The sequence below is a fragment of the Nothoprocta perdicaria genome, unplaced genomic scaffold (assembly GCF_003342845.1).
Source record: "Nothoprocta perdicaria isolate Ctin4 unplaced genomic scaffold, notPer1 scaffold_767, whole genome shotgun sequence".
Taxonomy (NCBI): Eukaryota; Metazoa; Chordata; class Aves; order Tinamiformes; family Tinamidae; genus Nothoprocta; species Nothoprocta perdicaria.
In genome coordinates, this window is record NW_020456051.1 from 12,381 (window position 1) to 12,886 (window position 506).

Consider the following 506-nt stretch of genomic DNA (forward strand, 5'->3'; position numbering starts at 1 on the left):
CCAGGGCTCTGTCCCCGCCCCCTCACACAGCAATGGCCTCCCCAGAACTTCCCCAGGCGGGAGCCCAGTCCTGGCCCAGCAGCTGCTCAGCACAGAGGAGCTCAACAGCCCCCAGCCCGGCAGGGACCTGCTGCTGCCCTATCAGGTGCTGCGGGAGCAGTGACGTCACAGTCACTAGGCAGACCCAGCTGTGCTGCTGCCCTATCAGGTGCTGTGGGAGCAGTGACATCACAGTCACTAAGCAGACCCAGCTCTGCTGCTGCCTTATCAGGTGCTGTGGGAGCAGTGACATAACAGTCACTAGGCAGACCCAGCTCTGCTGCTGGCCTATCAGCTCTCCGGTCAGGAGGGGACCTCACAGGCAGCAGTTCCGCCCTCTCCCTGCAGCTGGCCTATCAGGAACTGTGGCAGAAGTGATTTCATCAAGTGCAGCACAGCCATTGGCTGTCATCTCTCGGCTGCCATGGCAACGCTGCAGCCTCCTGCCCTGCCGGCAGCTCCGCCCT